Raw genomic sequence first — 17,298 nt, 5'->3', positions numbered from 1 at the left:
TTTGTCTTTTTTTTTTTTTGTTTCACTTTCGCTTTCGCAAATGAACAAGTTCAGTAAGACGGGGAGAGGTTGGAAAGGGGGTGCATAGTAACTCGTTCGGCCCTGCTCTCTGGAGAAGCAATCAGACTTTGTTCTTGCAAATTCCGCTGTGTAAATAGAGAATCCGCCATGGCACAAGCGCAACAGGCTCTTAAAGAAAATGAGAGACGAGACTCTGATTGGTTTAACGCACGTTACGCCCAAAACACACCTATGACTCATTAAGAGAATAGGGACTACCCTTTTAGACCATGTGCCGGGCACGTTGACTGTTTCTCCTATCGTGAAACTGGCAAAAGTGGATTCGAACTTGCCTTAAGTAGACCATGCGCTTAGATCGTTAAAACAGGGCCCATTGTTTGAATTCTGATGCCATGTAAAAAGATTTTCATTGCTTTATTCAGGCCAAGAAACTTCATTCATTGTAAAATATAACAAATATGTAACATGTAATATGTAGCAAAATATATTTAAAATACATCTATTTCATACTAAGAATAGCTCAAAACTATTAACATATTCATGGCTTATTTATATAAAAATTACAATTAAACCTTATTTGGAGTACTACTTGTGCACAATGCACATTTTTTAATATTAACCTTAAAATGTGTTTTAATGTCACTATTGATGAGGATTGTATGATCTTTGAGTTGAATCAGTCTTTATAAGATATTCAAGGTGTACCTAAAGTATACTTGCAATAGTTCCAATTAACTACTTCTGCACAATTAAAGTGCATTATGTACAAAATTAGTTGTTCCAGTTTAGCAGACTTTAAGTATACCAGTTTAGTATACAAAAAGGACAATTGCAGGGTATTTTTATCAAGTACATAAATATGTAAATGTATTTGTAATATACTTAGTATGAAATAAATGTGTTTTAAATACATTTTAGTATAGTTATTTTTCACTAGGGTACATATATGTGAGCCTGGACCACAAAACCAGTCACAAGTAGCATGGGTATATTTGTAGCAATAGCAATACACTGGATTTTTCTTTTATGCCAAAAATCATTAGGACATGAAGTAAAGATCATGTTCCATGAAGATATTGCATTGCTAAGAACTACATTCTGACAACTTTAAAGGTGATTTTCTCTATATTTAGGGCTTTTCTTTTCTTTTTTTTCACCCAGATTCCAGTTTTTCAAATAGTTGTATCTCAGCCAAATATTGTCATATCCTAACAAACCATACATCAATGGAAACTTATTGATTCAGCTTTCAGATCACAAAAAATTACCCTTATGACTGGTTTTGTGGTCCAGGGTCACATATGTTCTGCAGCCAAATGAGTTCAATTTACAAGTCCCAGGAAGAGCACAGGGGCCCTTAAACTTTTATTATTGTTTCATGATCATGTGAACCAAAAAAAGGTAAAAGTTAGATGTTTATTACTTAGTAGAGTGCTGTGTTACAACCTGCCAGTCACTGTGGTTTCATTTGCATCCATTTTTATATCAGTATCAATAACCTTATTGCCGCCACGCGCCATATTGCCATCTGCATGTGGGCTGTCTTCTCCCACACAGACTCACAGGTCAGACAGTTTCGGCATATGATGAGCTTTCAACGTCTATGAGAAATGCTAATTTATTTTGGTAGATTCTTATTTTATTTAATTAGTTTTTAATCATTTATTGTGTGTTTATGAAAAGGTTTTTAATTAACCCTGACATGAAGATTGCAGATGGGATTGTGTGTTTACAGAGGATGTTTGGGGCTTTGAATCGTTTCGATTCAGAGGTCAGGAGAGCAAATAACAAAAAGCCAAACGACAGAAACTTCGGCAGCTGCCCCCAAAGAACTAAGCATTTAAATAGTCGCTGTGATCTACTTACTGAAATAGATATGATAATCAGTGTGAGGGATTGTCTACAGATGGATGTGAATGAGAATCAGCGTCTCTTGTTGTCAGGAGATGTGTGTGACAATCATGCAGATAGAAGCAGCGAGAAACACAACGAGGTCCCCAAACATCTCCACAGTCTTTTAACCTGTCACAGTTCATCTGCTCACTACGTTCATTCATGAATATTGCAGTTGGAATATGACTGGGAAGTGCACCGTGGATGGTCTGAACTGTGTCCCTCAGGTGTTACACCCACTCTTGTCACCAGTTGCCCAATTTAAACCTCCAATTTCATTTGGCCTCATAGACATGATGGTCAGACGAGGACATGTTGTAGCCTCTGTGACAGTGTTTTTCTTTCTTCTGCTTCTTCTGTTGAAATTACATTTCATTTTGCACTCTTTACATAAAATGCAATGCTGCTGTAATCCATATTTAAACTTTCATTTATAACAAGAGATTCACACGTTGTAATGGATTAAACATCAGTGTTCCTAATACTTTCAGGAATATCTGAACAGACGCATTGATATTTCAAGGAGTGACAGCTAAAGTGATGTAATCGGCAAAGTTCGTTCAGGCATGACAGATGTCAATACCATGCAAAATGTGGTTTTATATCTAGAACAGACATTAAAGGGATAGTTCACCCCAAAACTAACATTCTGTAATCATTTATTCACTCATTCATTTTTCATACAGGGATCACAGGAGCATATATATGAACATATAGAAGAAAGGACATATAGAAGACTATATCTTAAGTTCTAAATAGATAGCTTGGGGAGCTGTATTTTCATGTGAAAAATAAACTGAATTGTACTTTATTACAGCAGTTCAGAAGTTTGCGGTAAATACGATTTTTTCATATTTTAAAATACATCTCTTATGCTCAGCAAGACTGAATTTATTTGATAAAAAATACAGTAAAAACAGCAATATTGTTATTTATTTATTCATTTCAAACAATATTTTTATTCTATGACGAATAGAAAGCTCAATACAATTTAATGTCCCTACTGAATAAAAAATAAACAAAGGTAATTGACTTTTTTTCCTCACAATTCTGACTTTTTACAAATACAAACAAACTCACAATTCAGAGTTTTTTCTCAGAATTGTGAGTTCGCAACTCACAATTACGAGTTATAAAATCAGACTTTACAGGACATAAACTCACATTTTCGGGAAATAAAGTCAGAATTGCAAGATATAAAATGTGAGTCATAATGTCCAATTCTGAGGGGGAAAAAAGACTGATATTTCACTGTTATAAAGTCAGAATAACAAAATAAAAACTCACAATTCTAAGAACAAAGTCATTATGCATTTCTGAGAAAAAAACAATACAAACAATATTTTTTTCTCAGAATTGCGTGATATAAGTTGAGCTTGTATCTCACAATTGTGAGTTTATATTTCGCAGTTCTGACTTTTTTTCTCATATTTGTTTTTATATCACGCAATTCTGAGAAAAAAGTCAGATTTGCGAGTTTGTACCATGCAATTGTGAGAAAAAAGACAAAATTGTAAGATAAGTCTTTCAGGTTTGGAACAAAATGAGGGTGAATAAAAGATGACAGAATTTTAATTTTCCAAGAACAATGCACAGAAATCCTTAGAATTATCTTTAAGGAAATTACCTGAATTTAATAATATTTAGCTGCAAACTGATACCCATTTTTTTTTTAGTAACAACAACAAAACAAAAAAAAAGTTATAGAAGGAAGCTGTATTATAGAAAATACATTAGGAAGACTACAAAGATATACAGGGTTCATACCGGTGCTTGAATTCTAAAGTAGTGTTTTCAAGGTTTGAAAAATGCTTGGATTTTGGATAAAGTGCTTGAAAGTGCTTAAAATGCAGTTGCATTGGTTTCATAATAATTCGCTTTCTTACTGAAAAGTTAATTTATATATATATATATATATATATACATAATGGAAGAGTCTGCACTTTCAAGCCATATAAAAGGTAAACAAAAATGCCCCGCCAACAAAATTTTTCACAATTGAAGTGAAATGTGAAAATGAATGGAAAGTGTTGATTGCGGCAAACATTTAGATCTGCTCACAATGCATCAAAGATTTATTTATGCGCGTTGAGCATTAGGCTATCATAAATCACACACGTACGTTTAGCGCATGTATGCAATGGCCATTCAGAGGCGTTTAGATTAGTGAGGAAAAATCCGCAAAACGATACAGTTTGTATTCCAATCATGCGCTCACTGAATGTATTCTACACTCTCTCGACTAGTCAACAGCACTGCAGATACGATGTAAACAAGAAATTAATTTTGTGTGTTAGACAGTGAGATTCAGTGAGCTCATGCTAGGCATTTTCATTTGAATAAAATTTTCATTTCATCTTTCCTACGTATAATGTGTGATAATGTAACGTTAAAGAGCACAGTGCTACTTTATGTACAGTCGGTGGGGAGACCGTTTTGTGCAGTTCTAAAAGTGCCACCTGCTGGCTATTTGCTGTTTTTCCTTCAGAACAGTGCAAAAATCGCTAATGTGGCTTCAAAAATCTAAACGATTAACAAAGGTGTGTGTGTGGGTTTGGTTTATATATACTGGTGGGGACTATTTAAACCTGAATACACACAGACTCATGGGAACTCGTGTTACGGTGAGGACCTAAATTGAGGTCCCCATGGGTACAAAAGCTTCTAAATTATTTATTTATTTTTTTTATTGAGAAAGTAAAAATGCAGAAAGTTTCCTGTGACGGGTAGGTTTAGGGCTTGGTGTAGGGCAATAGAAATTTGTGTGTGTGTGTGTGTGTGTGTGTGTTAAAGAGGTCATCGGATGCCCATCTTCCACAAATTGATATGATTCTTTAGGGTCTTAATGAAAAGCCTCTAATATACTTTGATTAAAAATTCTCAATGGTTTTGTAAAACAACACCCTTTTTACCTTGTCTAAATGAGCTCAGCAAAAATCATCTCATTCTAAGGGGTTGTTCCTTTAAATGCAAATGAGCTCTGCTCACCCCACCCCTCTCTTCTCTTTGTGGAATGACGATCTTGTTTACTTTAGCCGCATTTAGCCGCTAAACTTCCTAACTACCACGTTATAAGGAAAGGTGATTGCAAAGATTTATAAAAAAATGCTTATACACACTTCTGCTGTAAGTGAAGCTGGATCATGAATGATTTGCGCAAACATAGAGGGATATATGTAGATCGGGAGGCGCGTTCCATTCACAAACAAACGTAATCTACTGCACCTTCAGCTGCTCAGATGTTGGGAGTAAATGACGACCACTATGTTCATTATTACATCCATCAACACAACACCTCAGTCGCTCAGTTGGAGATATTCTTGTCTAACTTACATCCCTGCTTCGGCATCGAAACAAGGAAAGATACTGGACTGTGACAGCTGGTCTGGGGTAAGAGCTCATGTCAATCAACCATTATGGGAGCGGCCTCTGCGAGTGTGATGGCACACCGACAGGCATCTGAGAATGGCTCGATTTGAAAATGGGGATATTATTTTTACAGATGAATTAAAAAACCACTGCATGGATTTTTATCATTATAGGGTAGATTTGTACATACACTGCCAACACACATTAATGTTCAAACAACATGAAAAAGTGAACTTAGCATCCGATGACCCCTTTAAATTAAGATAATCATTTTTAGGTACTTATGACTAATCCGTTTTCTTAAGGCTAAAATGTATGCATTTTGTACAAGTACGTTACCAGGCATAGACATTGCCCTACCCCATTTATGCAGGTCTTAAAAAGCCTTACGTTTTATTTTAAAAACTGTGCAGATACCTTGTAAATTGTCTAATTTAATTTTTTTTTTTGTTTTTATAATTTATACTGTTGGCTATTTATATTAGGCAATGTTATATACAATTCAGATAAATGTTTTTTAATAGCACAATAACATCTGATGTAAAGTGGAGAACTCAAGAATGTACGTAAACATGTAATTTACTGCAGTTGTAAAGTGTTTGAAAACCTCGAAAATGCACCTTGAAAGTGCTTTAAAACTGCTTGAATTTTACTTTGGAAAAATTTTGCGTATTGTGTTCTCAGAGGAGAATGACGTTTTAACAAGCATGTTTTAACGATTCAAAAAGCCTGAGAGTGATTTGCATGTTGCCAGTTTGTACACAGAAAATGTATTCAGGATTTACCACAAAGACCTTTACACACAAACACCACTCACGCATTGTAAAAAGGGGATCCTCGTTCACTTTAAACAGGGAAAGCTGTTAGAGAGGATAAGGATCTCATCCAGCATTAATCCCAACCACTCAGCCCTGTCAGGAGAGCGGAAAGCTTTGCCAATGTATTTTGCTGTTGTTACTTTTGATTTCATGCTCTGGAAATATTATACCTTATGTTATGTGTCTGAATAGCAATGATATAATCTACAGGTGTAATATCAAATTCCTCAATTTTACTTATAAAACTAGAATGAAAATGCATTTTGGCCCTCAAAGACGGTCCATGGCATACAAATAGAATAATGTTATAGCAAAAGTCAGGCCAAATCATTCAATTTCCTCAACTATACAGGGATTTAATAATTGACAGTTGAGATGATAAGACGGCGACTGCAGAGGCCTGACCTGAGGTCGAGAAATTAATAAAGCAAAGACATTGAATAAAGTATTTCGTTTCTCCAGTGCGATAAGCTCTTAGTATAAAGCTTGTAATTGTATAATCACCTCAGCTTCTTTTCCTCTCACAGGTCTCCGCAACTCAGGTTTGCTTGTAAATGACTATCGATTTGTTTGTTTCACACTTCATCTGATTAACATAAATATTTTTGCCCTGGGATCCACGTTACATGTTTGGAATGTTTCATTATATTGGTGCCTGGGGTCTATGAACGGAAGTTCCACCATCACAGTGGAATATCTTAAAAACAAGAAAGCTAATGACGAAATTTTAGTATTTGATTGTGTGGTTAACTAGACATGAAACTCTTGACAGTTAACATATTATTGCATTTAGCCCTGTGTCCAGAGGACTTTACACTTTGGTGGAAGCGGATGGCACGTCATGAGAATGGATGTTTCACGGCCAGGTGCCTGCATTAGATTGGCATCTTTCCCTGTGTAGACACAGGTGTGATTGCTCGACATTGAAATGAAAACTGCCAAGGTATGTTATGATTATTTAACATTTAAAATGGAATTAAGAATGCTTTTTAAATTCCAATTAAACTCCTGAATTTAAAATTCAATTTAAATGGAAGAGTCTGCTTAATTGCAATTTGAATTTGAAGTGAAGGAAGCAGAATTAAAATAAATTGAAATTCAAACACAGCAACAGTAAATTGAAAAAAAAAAAAAAGTAAAATGAGGCACAGAGTAGAACATATTCTGTCAAGTTTAAAATGTTTTGTGCAATGCTTTTATTTTATTTTATTTTATTTTATTTTATTTTATTATCAATACTGTGGAATAATGTATTCCATGGAAGCCCACTTCTGCCACTGAATAAAAATTTGAAACTGTTATTGCAACTTTTTTCGCAGAATTGTGAGAAATAAACTCACAATTGTTATTTATAAAGTCAGAATTGCGAGATATAAACTCGTAATTCTGAGAAAAGAAGCCAAAATTGTGAGACATAAACTCGCAATTCTGAGATTTTTTTCTCAGAATTGCATATAACTTGCAGTTGCGAGTTAAAACGTTGAGTTGCGTGGTATAAACTCACAGTTCAGACTTTTTTTCCTCAGAACTGTGTTATAAACTCGCAGTTACAAGTTATAAAGTCAGAAATGCATGATATAAACTCAGTTTTAAGTTATAAAGTCTGAATTGCGAGATATAAACTCACAATTCTCTTTTTTCCACAAGAATTGCATATAAACTCACAATTGCGAGTTATAACGTCTGAATTTTAAGTTATAACGTCTGAATTTTAAATTATAAAGTCTGAATTGCGAGATATAAACTCACAATTCTCTTTTTTCCTCAGAAATGCATGATTGCAAGTTATAAAGTCAGAATTGTTTGATACAAACTCACAATTTTGAGTTATACATTTTGAATTGTGAGATATAAACTCACAATTGTGACTTTTTTCTCAGAATTGCATGATATAAACTCACAATTCTGAGTTATAAATTCAGAACTCTGACATTTTTTTTCTCAGAATTGCATGAAATAAACTCTTTTGCAATTAGTTATAAAGTCTGAATCACAAGATTAAAAAACTCAGTTCTCTTTTTTCCTCAATTGCATATAAACTGCGACTTATAACATCAGAATTGCATGATATAAACTCACAATTTTGAGTTATAAAGTCAGAATTGTGTGATATAAGCTCACAATTTTGAGTTATAAAGGTAGAATTGTGTAATATAAACTCACAATTCTGAATTTTTTCCTCAGAATTGCGTGACTGCAAGTAATAAAGTCAGAATTGCATGATATAAACCCCCAATTTTCAGTTATAAAGTTTGAATTTCAAGATATAAACTCACAACTCTGACTTTTTTTCTCATAATTGCATGATATAAACTCACCATTCTGACTTTTTTCTTCAGAAATGCATGATTGCAAGTTATAAAGTCAGAATTGCTTGATATAAACACAATTTTGAGTTATACATTTTGAATTGCGAGATATAAACTTTTTTTTCTCAGAATTGTGTGATATAAACTCGCAATTACAAGAAATAAAGTTCAAATTCAAAGTGACTTTTTCTAACAAATGCAAGTTTTTTTTCTCACAATTCTGATATTTTTGCATGTTATAAAGTCAGAATTGCGAGATTAAAAGTTGCAATCACCTTTTTTGATTTCATTTAGCGACAGAAACGGGCTTCTATAGTATTCAAAATATACTATACACGTTATTTATCTATTTTGAAAAATCAGTTTTTGTAAACATGTATTTTCAGTGTAAATATTATGTGTGTTATTTTAACACGGTAGTGTCTTTCAGCTAGGCAGTCTACTAGACTGTGTATATTTCAGTCATCAAGTTAAGCCTTGTTCATGCAGAGGTTTTAAAATATTAAGAGTTCGGACAGTCCACATTAATAATTAAAAGATGGTATTCCAAGACAAAGTGTCTGATGTGTGTGAGAGAGAAAATTTGAGCAGGCAGTGTACTTCCATTGTACTCATGGAAAGAAAAGGGAGGCATTCAGAATTATAAGAATATTATTAACCAAAAATGTAACTAGCTTTGCAAATGACCTCCCACAGTTACCTTTTAAGTCCATATATACGCATTATTAATTTCTCAAACCTACTTTGTTCTAGGTTTTCTTGCTTGAATTTGAAATTCAACACTTCACTATTAACATGTTTTGCTATCAGTGAAAAAAAAGCAAATGTTGCTGACCTGCCATTTAGTCAACGATTACCCTTTTTGTAGATTCACTGCTTAATTTTAAAATCAAAAATCACATCTTAAATCAGATTAGATAATTGACTGGATTTGCACCCATCTGAAACCAAAACACAAGATGGTGTTTTACATTTACATGTGTAATTTCATTTTCCAGTTCACTGAGAGCAAATTAACAATGTGTTTTTACAAAATGAAACAGAAGTATGTTCAAAACATCTATCTTTCTTTTTTCTTAAATAGAAGCATTGGGAAATTCTAAAGAATCACTAATAGTTCAAGTCAAACGAAAAGTAATTTTGAATCCTGTTAGTCTAAAAAACACTGCAGCCTTTTGCTGCTGGTATAATTGAAGGAAACAATTAACTGATTGTGCCAAAGGCAGGACACAATTAGTCAGGATATAATAATAACAATATAGAAAAACAAATATGTTCAATTTCCATTTCGCTCCTAGCAAATAATTACAGTAATGAGATTTTCTCTTGTAGAAGTCTTGTAAGGTGGAACTGGGACTAAAGCGGATTGAACAGAGAAGATTGAGTGAAATCAATTACCGAGTGTAGCTAGAAGCAGAATCTTTGGTGGTCAAAAGCACTTCGATTCCGAAGAAATGCTTTGGCTGTACTATGTTGTTCTGTCCCTCTGTGGTAGAACAAACCGACCTCCATCCGATCTGCTCAAACGTCACAAGGAAGTCTCATTGGCATGTGCTCATGCGGATTCATTGTGCTTTTCACTGCATAAACTGCCGTGCTGCTTTCCCATCAAATCTCAAGTCTGTTCTGAGGTCAGACACCAGATCTAATGGCCCACCGGCGCTCTTGGCCGACCTGACAGTGTGGAAGTTGCACATTCTTTTTTAGAGTCACACCTCTCCCTTTCACACCCTCTCATTTCCTCTGCGTTAATCAGCCGACTGACAGAGCTGGAGATAGTGACTAATGAAATGTCACTGTGACTCTGATAGAGACGCAGACCTGAAGAGAAACGGAGAGGGTGAGATGGACGAGGACTGTATCCTCAGTATGGTGGGTCTCGCTGTGGTGAGTCCATCTGTTTTTCACATGCCATCCAAATATGGAACCAAATGGATATCATCTGTTTATGATAAATGATAAATATAGTCGTTTGCACCGTAAGTAGGTCAAGTGAGAGTCTTTGGTAAAATTGTTGTTGGGACAAACGAACCAGGTATATTTGCATTTAGGAAATAAACAAACCAACCTAGATACTGTAGGGCATATAAATCAGTCAATGTAAGGTATGTAGTCATTCGTAAAATGAATTTTTATTTTACTTTAAATGAGTACCTTTTAGTATTTTTAAACTGTATTAGGACTCAGTCCTGTCAGAGCAGTTTCATTTTACATGACCAGCTGCACGACCAGCTGAATACTGCTTGTTTTTTTCCCCACAAACTTCGCTGTTATTGAACAGTGCAGAATAAATGAATCTGACAGACTGTTCATACCGCATTTCAGTAACGTCAGTAATTGATTTTTAACGTTATGCTGCATCCATGCCAGTAGGACTCAGTATAGGTGCAAGACCATATTAGCCATGTCTTCACGCCATGTCGTAATTACCGTAATTCCGAGATGTCAACACGTGACATTTCACTTATAGCTTTCCATGTTGTCGGACTCAGAGGTAGTGCCTAAGTAGCGCCAAAATGAGCCTGGCGGCGGTCACGTGGTACGTCTGTTACTGGTCCAAGTCTCAGAACATTACGAGTTTACAAGTTGTAATTATGAGTTCAGGAGCATGTAAGGGCTTTGGTGTTTATAGTGCCATAGAAACTCATAATTCAGATGTAGAATGTCAAGTGTTTTCATCTCAGAATTACGAGATGGCGTGACTGCTGCATTAGTCTCAATGGAAAACTTGCACTGAGCCTTGTGACGCATTTCCGTTTCGAAATTTTACGGCTCAGTTATGTCCGGTTATGTACATTTTCAGTGTGCTGTAGTCATCTACTTAAACACCTAATAAAATGAGAGTTCGTGGGATGATTTCAAAATCTGGAAATTTTCAGAGACAGCAGAAGACATTCTTATGATTACTGTGTACAGAATTTTCCAAACTCAACGGAACGTTGTTTTAATCCAATATAAACCGATCTGAGAAAGCAGTGGCTGGTAATCATACGTGATTGTTTTACCACAGGGTGTCAATGCTCCACACTAGTGGCCTAATCGCAACGCTGCAGTGTTTGTGAGATCTGATGAATATGATCATAATGAACCTTTATTTATCTGTATGAAATATGTTAGTCACTATTCTGTGTCATATTCTGTGTCATCATTTCACTGTATGTAGCCTAATGCCAAATATGAATATTCAAAGTAGTCACACTGTCGACGTGTTGCTGTTAACATCATTAAATAAGGCAGTTACCACACATTCAGCCATTTTAAACAATGAAATAAGCAGTAGGGGCTCGGAATAAGAGCACCAACGCACACAAACACAAACAACCATGCTTTTACTACAAATAAAACCAAAAATTGCAATTAAACCATATAACCACACATTAACTCGGGTTTTACTACACTGACCATAGTTTAACGATGGTAGGCTATTTGTAGTAAAAGTGTTGTTATACAACTAGTAAAAATGAAAAGAAAAAAAACATGGCACATTTACTATAGTAAAACCATGGTTCATCTTCATAAGGGTGTTTATCAGTCAAACTCATTTAAAACTGTACATTCAACAGAAATATGATCAGTAAAAGAAAACTACTGTTCATGAGAATGTGGCAGGTTGGTGGGGAAATATATTTATTTATTATTCAGAATGCACATACGGAAGGGAAATATATTTATAGTAACATTTCAGCAGGTTGAAGATAATTCATGTTAACGCAGAGAATATGATTAATTGTTTTTTAAAGAAATGCCAGCCCTAAAATGGAGTAATAATCTGCGTACTCATTAGAATCTGTCTGTGTGTAGTTCCGCTGAACGCTATCCGGAAACTCCCGAGCCGTAATAAGTAGAACGTGGAAGCAGTTGTGCAAGTTGTCCACTGTCCCCAGAATGTGTCTGTGATGCTTTAGCTCAAAATATACCCAACAGATCATTTATTATATAATTTTGAAAATGTCTATTTTGAGTGGAAGCAGAAACAGGCTGTTTTTGGTGCATGTGTCACCACAGAAAGCTGCTGTCGCATGTGAGTACTAAACTAAGTTTTCTTCCGTGTCCTATTGCGCTTAAACTGTCAAATACCCACAAGTTTATGCTAAAAACACACATAACTTATAAAAACAGTCAGTTATGTCTGTGAAGGTAAACAAAGCTATGAGCACTGGGGACCTGATTATAGCACTTACACACAGAAAAAGTCAGATTTTCATGATATGTCCCCTTTAATAAAATAAAATTATTATTTAAAAATATACTTTAAAAACAAATTAATTTTTATTATATATTTTTGCATAATCAGACAAAATTTGATTGTAATTCCTTGCTCAATTAAAATATTAAACTGATTTATATTATATTTACCCACCTTATTGTTTCAGTGCACAAGTAATTGATTTCCTGTGAATGGCTTCAATTCATTAGCTGCTATAGGTAAATAATAACTAATAACTTATTAAACATTGCACATCGTTATTCAATCATCATTATTATTATTTTTTTTGTAAATAAGGTGGATAACCTTTCTATGTAACATTTACATTAATGCATTTCTCTTGTTTGTTTGATTTTGCATTTACCTGGCAATAACTGTAAAATAACTGTCAAGTTATTTATTTATTTTGTTTGTTTGTAGTAATTATAAAAATTTTTACAAATAATTACAAATAAATGTCAAGTAACGCATTGAGTTAAATGTGAAATTTTGAAGTAGACAGACTAAAATATTTTCTTGTAAAACATACTCCAGTTTTATTTACAACTTTGGCCCTATGTTTTTGAAAGTGTAGATTATTTATATTTTATACTTTAAAGATTGAAACAGAAATACATTTGTATATAAATATTTGAACAAACAAATATAAATGCAAAAATGCATTTACATTATTGATGGGGTGATGATTGTAGCAGGATTGCATATTAATGTAAAATTTCAAGGTACCAAGAGTAAAATATTGTCAGTCAATTGGTTGAGATGGTCTAGTAGCAGCTTGCTCCATTTTGTTAAAAGCCACCTTTCTCTAATTTCTTAAAAGCAGGCACTGAGTCCACATATAAGATCTCTATGTGTTTCTTTAAAACGTTATAAAAGTCGCCTCTTTTATGTAGGCCAGCATTGGTGCCATCCATTTGCTGATTAATTAAGATGACATTGCTTAATGGCATAGCAAAGGTTCAGCAGTTTGGACACTTAATTGTAACGGGAGAGCAAACAACACGGATATTAAGCAGACCGCACTTAGGAAACGCTGCCTAGAATGTTTGTTCTTGCTCGGTTTTGAATTGTAAAGATTGATCGACTCAGCTCTATCTTCTGCCCTCTATTTTGTGCCCGGCAGTTCCAAAAAAGCCTGTCTAGACAACATAGTGTTTTTTCACAAAGACTTCAGAAGTACATATTCAGAAAAGATGTAGGTCTGTTTATTTTAGAGCAGAGAAAATAAATTAGACATGCACCACCTGTCATGGCAACGCTTCAGATGCGCTGAGCACTGATTGTATTTATAACGCTGTTTTCGGTAAGTCAGCTCGTGACAAGCTCGTGGTTTCCTGCTGTTCTTGTGGTAGCTGCTAGGTGTGTGTTCCCTAGAGGAAGCGGCGCGTTCGCTGTGCAAATACAAATGCTGAGTGTGAAACCGCTTCCCAAACGTGTGTTGAAGAACACGGCACAACACTGAAAACACTGATATGTGCTGATGGAGCTTGTTTCCTCACTCTCAAGATTAGTAAACACATTTCAACACAAATTCCCTTTACGCTCAACCTAGACGAGAGATTTGTCTTTTTTTGTACTTTCTGTGATTTGTTTTCTCATGAGATCTCTTAATCACATGTGAAGGGTGCTACAATTAATCTTAATTACATAACAGACATTGTGCTACACATATTACAAATCCTCTTTTGGGACACACTATAAAACAATAGAGGAGAAATTAGATGGAGGATTACCGTTCAATAATCCCATTAACGTGTGAAAGCAGCGGCAGGACTTCTCACCCCCCCAGTTATTTAATTTATGGGAATATTTTGGATGCTACAGTGACTTAAATCTATAAAGAAATGGAAATGAGCGCTGGATGCCTGTCTAAGGCATTTTATTTATTTATTTATTTTTTTAAATGTATATTTTTAGCACAGCTAACTATTCTACCTGCCTTGGGAAACTACAGTTGTATCTTTGAAGACTACTGACTAAACTTTCCCTGGTAGGCTACTAGTGTTCTTCAAACAGGAAAGAAAGTGCCTTAATCAAAAAAAAAAAAAAAAAAAAAAAAAAACTTTTTGAAGCAACATTCTTCATTCAGCCTGATAATTTTTGTACGGATTCTTATGCGTATTATTCTACACTGATATATACAGTATAAACGTACTGATAACATGTAAAACATAACAGTAGATATGTACACACAGCTTTAGAAATGTAAGAATATAAATATTCTTATTAAAAATATTGTACATATGAACCTATTGTTTTATAATCTCACCCTCTCAACACTGGGGGAGAAAAAAAAAGTGTGTTTTTAAGTAATTTATAGACACCATTAATTTTTTAAAATGAGTATTTAATAACTAGTTCCACAGCAATTTCTTATGATGCCCCAAAAATACAAATTTGTTTTGGTAACATATAAAACACACACAGTAAATGGTTAAATTTTAATTTAAATTATTTAATTTAAATTTTCAACAAAATAAAACATTTTAGTTGATTGGACTATAAAACTAGTTCAGTAAAGGTTGAGCCAACTAAAAAAATAAAAATGTAAGTAACATTTTAAGGGAAACTGAGTAAATGTAACAAATCTGTGGAACTAGCTACTAATAATATGATGGCGTTTTAAAATTCAAAATTACAAGATTAAACTGAATATTTTGAGAATAACGTCAAAATTTCAAGAATAAAGTCGAAATTACATCAATAAAGTAGAAATTACAAGAATAAAGTCTAAATATTTCGAAAATAAAATTGAAATTGCAGGAATTAAATCAAAACAATTCATGTTATAATATTTTGAGAATATAGTCTGTGCGGATTAGGATTAGTAATCGCTGTATTTATGTAAATCAGTCGTCTTTTCAATTACAATGAGACATTCATTAAATTATACTGTTTTCTTTGTGAAAATTTTACCACCTACCCTGCAAAAATGTCTGTGGCATCCAATCTTTCATTCCTCATATTGTTTTAAATTAAAAACAACAGGAGGTATATAAATGATTATTCACAAGCTGTTTTATTCATGGTATAATACAGTAAATGATTGGAAATAATATTTGACGGCATTATTTGTAGCACGCCAGCCACCCAGTAATTGTAATAATTTTGTGCTTTGTTGCTTTTAATATAACAGCTCAGCTTTCAAATTCTGTCAGTTTTATCAAGAAATACAAATTATTAATGTGTTTTTCCTCTTTATGTCAAATTTATAGCATGATATAAACGTGAAGGAACATCAGAAGGAAAGAAAAAAACAGTATAGGATAATTTAATGAAACGAAGGTCTCATTGTAATCAGAAAGATGACTGATTCATCTGATGAATCACTGATGACTGACGCCACATTAAAGAGGGTGAAAAACACATTATTGTAATAGACATATTGTTTGTATTTCGCTATAAAGCTGAGACTTTGGAATATCTCCCAATGCTCCTAATCCAGTCATTTGCATACACAATAGGCTAGAATATACTCTCAAAATATTAGAACTTCAATCTTGTAATTGCAAGCATTAATTCTCATAATTTTTACTTCATTCTCAAAACATTTGACTTTATTCTCGTAATTTTCGACTTTATTGTTGAAATATGTCAACATCATTTTTGTAATATTTAGACTTTATTCTTGTAATTTCGAATTTAATCTTGTAATCTTAGATTCTTTTTTAACGTAGCACTAAAACAACATTGTAAAATAATAATTAGTTGAAACAACTTTACATCCTAAAATGAACATTTGCATGACATAATATGCTTGTTTTTTACATGCTGTCAGTATGTTAATAATGTACGTTTCAGTGTCACACACATTTTAAAATGTGCCAATAGCAAATGACTTGAGATAAAGTCTGCCATAATATGCAACATATGCATGAGGTTCCCACAGACTTGTTCTTTTCTTTTTCTTAATTTGTAGACTTGTCAGCTGCCACTGTGGCCTGGAGAACTGCTCTCAGAAAAGTTAATTGAGCCAGTCAGTCAAGAGATTGTAATAATAAATTTATAATGTTGTTTCTCCAAGGAAAACATTAAAGCCCGTCATCAGGCATTGTGCAGATGGCACTCGTGCCTTGGTCAATGCACACCGCAGATATAAACAATCCGTCTATAAGAGTGCATTATAAACTTGGAAAAAGCAATGGGTATTCCTGTTTTCTTTTTCTGTCATATATAGACAATAATATAGATTAATATAGTGAAAACATATCTTAGCTAAATCTCTTGAGTCTTAGTAAAACATTTCTCCTGCTTTTGAATATCTCAGTGGTCTGATCAATTTCTAATCATTTCTGCATGTGGCGCCCAGGCAGTGGAGAAATATGGGTTTGTGTTTCCTCTCGCATGATTCCCTGTTGAATTACACTACTACTGTAACACTATTTCTGTGAAGCCACATTAATAATATATACAACTCTCTCTAATAAGAACATTGGCCTATCTATCTGTCTATCTATCTATTTATCTATCTATCTATCTATCTCTATTTTGTTCTAAATTGCTTACTGTAAGGCAAAGATATTTTTGCATAATAAATGAGGTGAACCATAATTACTGTAAACTCTACTACTACAATGCACGTAGTATTCACATCTGAATTTTAGCAAATATAATTTTTCTCATTATGTAGACAAGTGAATAGGTGTCTCTGAAGCAGGAAGTTCGTTGAGAAATGGCAGAC

This window comes from Labeo rohita, chromosome 12, assembly GCF_022985175.1.
Source record: "Labeo rohita strain BAU-BD-2019 chromosome 12, IGBB_LRoh.1.0, whole genome shotgun sequence".
Classification (NCBI taxonomy): Eukaryota; Metazoa; Chordata; class Actinopteri; order Cypriniformes; family Cyprinidae; genus Labeo; species Labeo rohita.
Note: the sequence above shows the minus strand (reverse complement) of the source record.